Source organism: Pollachius pollachius (genome assembly GCF_949987615.1).
Source record: "Pollachius pollachius genome assembly, chromosome: 3".
Classification (NCBI taxonomy): Eukaryota; Metazoa; Chordata; class Actinopteri; order Gadiformes; family Gadidae; genus Pollachius; species Pollachius pollachius.
This window is the reverse complement of record NC_136936.1, coordinates 409253-415441: the sequence shown is the minus strand read 5'-3', so window position 1 is coordinate 415441 and position 6189 is coordinate 409253.

Here is a 6189-nt window from a genome sequence, read left to right as displayed (position 1 = left end):
TCGTTGGTGACTGTGTAAAGTGTATGTTCATGTGTGTACATTGTGTGTGCGTTTGTGTGTGTGCCCTTGCGTTTGCCAGTGCATGTACACATGTACGTTAGTCACGATGGTACATGGAATCTGCCCGCTCCGACAGGAAACCCATTCCACTCCTTCCTGTTTATAGCCCTCTCTCACATCCTGACGTGTCTGATAACTTACAAAAATACATGCCTCCACTTAATCCCATCCTAGCCAATGCCCCGAGGCCAGCCCATAGAGGCCCTACCACCGGGCCCCGGGCCCTACTACCAGGCCCCGGGCCCTACCACCAGGCCCTACCACCAGGCCCCGGGCCCTACCACCAGGCCCTACCACCAGGCCCCGGGCCCTACCACCAGGCCCTACCACCAGGCCCCGGGCCCTACCACCAGGCCCTACCACCAGGCCCTACCACCAAGCCCTACCACCAGGCCCCGGGCCCTACCACCAGGCCCTACCACCAGGCCCCGGGCCCTACCACCAGGCCCCGGGCCCTACCACCAGGCCCTACCACCAGGCCCCGGGCCCTACCACCAGGCCCCAGGCCCTACCACCGGGCCCTACCACCAGGCCCCGGGCCCTACCACCAGGCCCCGGGCCCTACCACCAGGCCCTACCACCAGGCCCCGGGCCCTACCACCAGGCCCCGGGCCCTACCACCAGGCCCTACCACCAGGCCCTACCACCAGGCCCCAGGCCCTACCACCAGGCCCTACCACCGGGCCCTACCACCAGGCCCCGGGCCCTACCACCAGGCCCCGGGCCCTACCACCAGGCCCTACCACCAGGACCCGGGCCCTACCACCAGGCCCCGGGCCCTACCACCAGGCCCTACCACCAGGCCCCGGGCCCTACCACCAGGCCCCGGGCCCTACCACCAGGCCCTACCACCAGGCCCTACCACCAGGCCCCGGGCCCTACCACCAGGCCCTACCACCGGGCCCTACCACCAGGCCCTACCACCGGGCCCTACCACCAGGCCCTACCACCGGGCCCCGGGCCCTACCACCAGGCCCTACCACCAGGCCCCAGGCCCTACCACCAGGCCCTACCACCAGGCCCCGGGCCCTACCACCAGGCCCCAGGCCCTACCACCAGGCCCTACCACCAGGCCCCGGGCCCTACCACCAGGCCCCAGGCCCTACCACCGGGCCCTACCACCAGGCCCTACCACCGGGCACCTACCACCAGGCCCCACGCCCTACCACCAGGCCCTGGGTCCTACCACCAGGCCCCAGGCCCTACCACCAGGCCCCGGGCCCTACCAGCAGGCCCCAGGCCCTACCACCAGGCCCCGGGCTCTACCAGCAGGCCCCGGGCCCTACCACCAGGCCCCGGGCCCTACCACCAGGCCCTGGGCCCTACCACCAGGCCCCAGGCCCTACCACCAGGCCCCGGGCTCTACCAGCAGGCCCTACCACCAGTACCACAATAGCACTAAAACAAACTAAAGATACAAGTGGTGTTTGTTAAAGCCAACCTGTAGAAACATGTTGATCGCTGTTAAAGCCAAGCAACGACCAGGTAGACTAAACAAGTCGGGTCCTACAAGAATTCCCATTTTGTGTTTGCGGGCTTGGTGAGTCAGGGGCCGTGTTACTGGGGGAATGTTGGAGGCGCTCCAGTGATTGTGAGGACCAGGCGGCTGAGGCAGGCCCTACTTCCCCAGCTCCAGCGGCCAGAGAGATAAGAAGATAAGCTGCCCTGGTCGCCCAAACATCAGCAAACCCCAAGATGGTTCAAACCCCACTGCTGCATCTTGTGGTCTGAGCAGGTGAAGCTGTTCGTATGCAGGACAGTACAGTGGCTGTTAGGCCATTAACTGGCCAGCACCCATCACTAGCATCCATCACCAGCACCAACCAGCACCCATCACCAGCACGAAGAGCTGCCTGGACATGAAGTCCAGACAGGAAGTCAGGCATGGAGGCGGGACATGAAGGGAAGTGCCAATTAGTGCAAGATTAAAGTTGTCTCATTTATCTCCATGGAAGTTCAGAGAGAGCCCCTGTATACTCCCTTCCCCACAGGAGTAAACAGAGTAAGACTAATGAGGATCTGTGACCCGAGGGCCACGAGCCAGCAGGCTATGCTTCTTTCCGCCAGCGCCGCCATCTTGGTCCGTTGGTTTATGTGTGTGTGGTAAGAGGAGGGGGCCAGCGTTGTACTACGAAGCTAGTTTAAATCAGAGACGCCATTGCTGACGTGTGACTGTTCTGCTGTGGTCCTCCACTGAGGTAATGGGACGAGGAACAGTGTCCGACTTGAGATGCTTCTGAAGACGCAATGAGTCTGACTGGACTGGGGCTGAGGCTGCACACCTCACCCTGTGCGTTGGGTCATCAGTGTGCACAGGTTAGTTCTTCACCACACAATGAGGGAGTTATCCTCCTGCATGGATCACCAGGCCAGGTAACAAACCTTTACAAGAAACCGGTCGTCCAACACGCCCAGCCTGTTCTCTGGAGGAGCTCGATAGAAGTCACTGGGTGGACGTGGCACCACCCGGGTGATGTGTAGCTTTTCTACTCCATTAGACTTGGGCCTTGTGTCTCCGCTGGTCATCAGTGCCCTCCTCTCTGCTTCATCCGTTCTGCTTCACAGAGCGTCTGACACCGCACTCCTTACAACTCTGCTCCGGTGTAATTGCCTTTCTGCTCTCATCATTTTACTCTTTTCTTCCACATCATCAAACGACCATTTTCTGGGTGGGCTTTGAATGCAAACGTAATTGCTTCTAATTGACCTCCACCCCCCCCCCCTCACAGTGTTCCTTCTCCACCATCTGAATGTTTGTCCTACTTACTGTCATATTCTATTATACAGTCTCTCTCTCTCTCTCTCTCTCTCTCTCTGTCCCTCTGTCTGCCTTCCAACCGTCTGTCCGTCTCATGATGATTTATTTGTGTCAGGGACAAGGACGTCTGCCTATTAGCGAGTGACGCTGTGGTCCCCCCCGTCCCACCCCCCCCCCCCCCCCCCCCCCCCCCCCCTCACCAGATTGGGGTCAGGCTCCTTGGCGGTGCGGTGAGTCATCGGCGGACGGACGGGAGGACGGCACGCTGCCTGCCTCCCAGACACTCCTCCCCCAAATCACCATGGTAACGCGACATTGTCTGCTCTCTACTGTCACATCCCTCAGCGGGGGGGGGGGTCTCTGGGAGGGAGGAGCTCTGGGCCGCCAAAGGTAGAGTTAAGGATGTGTGTGTGTGTGTCTAGACTAGAGTCACTGCCCCAGACCATGTCTTCCTCCACTTGTTTACTAATGTTATCTCTCAGTGGAACTCTGAGTAAACAGCGAGTCCAGATAACGAGTACAGACTCTCACAGACCCCCAACCTCACCCACCTTATGCCCCCCGCTTCTATCTCTACCACACATAAAGAGACCCAGGAAACCCCTAGAGACCCCAGGAGACCCCAAGAGACCCCCAGGAAACCCCCAACCCTCACCCAGGAGACCCCAGGAGACCCCAAGAGACCCCAGGAGACCCCCAAGAGACCCCCAGGAGACCCCCAACCCTCACCCAGGAGACCCCAGGAGACCCCTAAGATACCCCCAGGAGACCCCCAGGAGACCCCTAAGATACCCCCAGGAGACCCCCAACCCTCACCCAGGAGACCCCAGGAGACCCCTAAGATACCCCCAGGAGACCCCCAGGAGACCCCTAAGATACCCCCAGGAGACCCCAGGAGACCCCAGGAGACCCCCAGGAGACCCCAGGAGACCCCAGGAGACCCCCAAGAGACCCCAGGAGACCCCAGGAGACCCCAAGAGACCCCAGGAGACCCCAGGAGACCCCAGGAGACCAGTATTCTTCCCTCTAATGTTTTAGAAAGTGACGGCCCCCCTGGAGCAGGACAGCGGCCCAACACTGACCCCAGCACATCTGCAGCGACAACTCCCCGAATACAACCAGTAATGCATAAATAACCGACATATACACACTCTCTGTAAAACACAAACCCAACAGACATGTTGGGGGTCTCTCTCTCTCTCTCTCTCTCTCCCCAGATGGAGCTCGTCCGTCCTACCTGTCAGTGTGAGGCGGTGGAGATTGTGTTTCCTCCCATGGTTCCTCAGATATCCTTCCAGGAGCCCAGACCTCCTCTTACCTCCCAGAAGAGCGTGGCTAACCCACCGGTGTGTTTAAAGAAAAACAAAAGAACAAAACCTTTAAATCATTCAATGAGATCTTGCATACCAAATGTTCCCAGAAGAGCGACCCCATATAGCCAGTGGGTTGTGGAAAGCTGTGGAAAGAGGCGTTAAAATATGGTTATGGCTATAATGGTTAACCATTAGAAGGGATTATACAGGTCCTAAAATGTTGCTAATGCAGAAACACAAAGAGAAACATGCACACGCTACATGTACATACAAACACACTGTGGAAGACTGACACACATACAGTGGAAGACTGACACACACAGTGGAATCAAGGCCGCCTTAATGCAGGGGCTTACCTCGGCTGATGCCCCAGGCCCCAGGGCGATCAGGGTTAGGGTTAGGGTTAGGGTTAGGGTTAGCCTAACCCTAACCCTAACCCTAATCCTGCCGATCAGGGGCCTGGGGCCTCAGGGCTGCAGTAAATGTTTTTTTATTTGTTTTTTTAATACTAGTTCATGATAGGCCCCCCGATCGGCGTAGGCCCAAGACAATGTGATTATTTGTTTGGGGATCAGAGGCCTATCATGAGCCCCCACCCCCTTCCCCCGTCGACAACGGCAAAATGTCTCAAAATAATTGATGCATCTTCATTGTCAGATCCCATCTCAGGGGGCCTACCTGAGTGGGGTACAGACACACACACACAGTGGGGTACAGACACACACAGTGGGGTACAGACACACACACAGTGGAATACAGACACACACACAGTGGGGTACAGACACACACACACAGTGGGGTACAGACACACACACACAGTGGGGTACAGACACACACAGTGGGGTACAGACACACACACAGTGGGGTACAGACACACACACACAGTGGGGTACAGACACACACACACAGTGGGGTACAGACACACACAGTGGGGTACAGACACACACACAGTGGGGTACAGACACACACACAGTGGGGTACACACACGCAGTGGAGTACAGACACACACACACAGTGGGGTACAGACACACACACACAGTGGAGTACAGACACACACACAGTGGAGTACAGACACACACACAGTGGGGTACACACACACAGTGGGGTACAGACACACACACACAGTGGGGTACACACACACACACAGTGGGGTACAGACACACACACAGTGGGGTACAGACACACACACACAGTGGGGTGCACACACACACAGTGGGGTACAGACACACACACACAGTGGGGTACACACACACACACAGTGGGGTACACACACACACAGTGGGGTACAGACACACACACAGTGGGGTACACACACACAAACAGTGGGTTACACACACACAAACAGTGGGGTACACACACACACAAACAGTGGGGTACAAACACACACTGAGGTACAGACACACACACACACTGAGGTACAGACACACACACACACAGTGGGGTACAGACACACACACTGAGGTACAGACACACACACACACAGTGGGGTACAGACACACACAGTGGGGTACAGACACACACACAGTGGAATACAGACACACACACAGTGGGGTACAGACACACACACACAGTGGGGTACAGACACACACACACAGTGGGGTACAGACACACACAGTGGGGTACAGACACACACACAGTGGGGTACAGACACACACACACAGTGGGGTACAGACACACACACACAGTGGGGTACAGACACACACAGTGGGGTACAGACACACACAGTGGGGTACACACACACACACAGCGGGTTACACACACACACATTGCTCTCAGGTGGAGCCTCACTGGGGCAGTGGAAACAGCATCCATCTTCGTATTCTGAAGAAACATGTTTAACCTCTCTCTCCGTTCTTCATCCTATAATTCAGAAGGGCTTCAACTCTCTGCTTCCTGTAGGCTATGGTTCCCACACGACCATCGCTCACTATAAACTGTTTACTCGCAACGCAAGTGGTTGTCATGACGACGCTCCAGGAAGTGGGGTAGAGGCAGGTGTTCCTGTTTGGATTTGCGGAGGCCCTAAAGGATTTCTTATTTTTAGTCTTGTGGAGAATT